Genomic DNA, 711 nt, shown 5'->3' with positions numbered 1-711 from the left:
GACCCCACGTCTACAAAAAAGAAAAAAAAACTTAGCCGGATGTCGTGGTACATACCTGTCATCCCAGCTATCAGGAGTCTGAGGGAGAGGATCGCTTGAGCCCAGGAGTTTGAGGTTGCAGTGAACTATGATTGTGCCACTGCACTCTAGCCTGGGTGGCAGAGTAAGACATTGTCTCAAAAAAAAAAAAAAAAAAAAAAAGAGTAACAAAAGAAAATAGAAAGAAAGGAAAGGAAACCGAAAAAAACTGACATCTAACAAAATTAGAAAGATAAAATGTGATGAGCAGATGTGTCTGCAACTCTGAAAAATCAAAACTCTGAGGAGAGGCATCATGCCCGCTCTCATTCTGATGAAGGCAGCAGAGCCTGTGTGGAGGAGCCCGGTCCTGCACAGTGACCAGACAGGACAGGGCTCCATCCCCAGTCCAGCCCTGTGGGGGGCAGCAATGTCCACCAGGGAAGGGGCCTCTGCCTTAGGATGGAGGTAGAGGCCGTGGGGCCAGGGCCTTGATCATGGGCAGGAGCCTTCGGCCCAAATACTGACTCCAAAGAACACTGGCTAGGATGAGAGCTTGAGGGGCCAAGAGTCCTGATCATGGTTGGGGAGGTCAGACAGACCCGGTGGGTCCTGGCTTTATCTTTCTTGGCTGTGTGACTCAGGCATGGTGCTAAAACGCTCTAGACCAGGCATCCTCAAACTACAGCCCGC

This window comes from Otolemur garnettii, unplaced genomic scaffold (assembly GCF_000181295.1).
Source record: "Otolemur garnettii isolate 467f Iridium unplaced genomic scaffold, OtoGar3 scaffold00076, whole genome shotgun sequence".
NCBI lineage: Eukaryota > Metazoa > Chordata > Mammalia > Primates > Galagidae > Otolemur > Otolemur garnettii.
The sequence above is the reverse complement of the archived record's forward strand: the minus strand, read 5'-3'. Positions refer to the sequence as shown.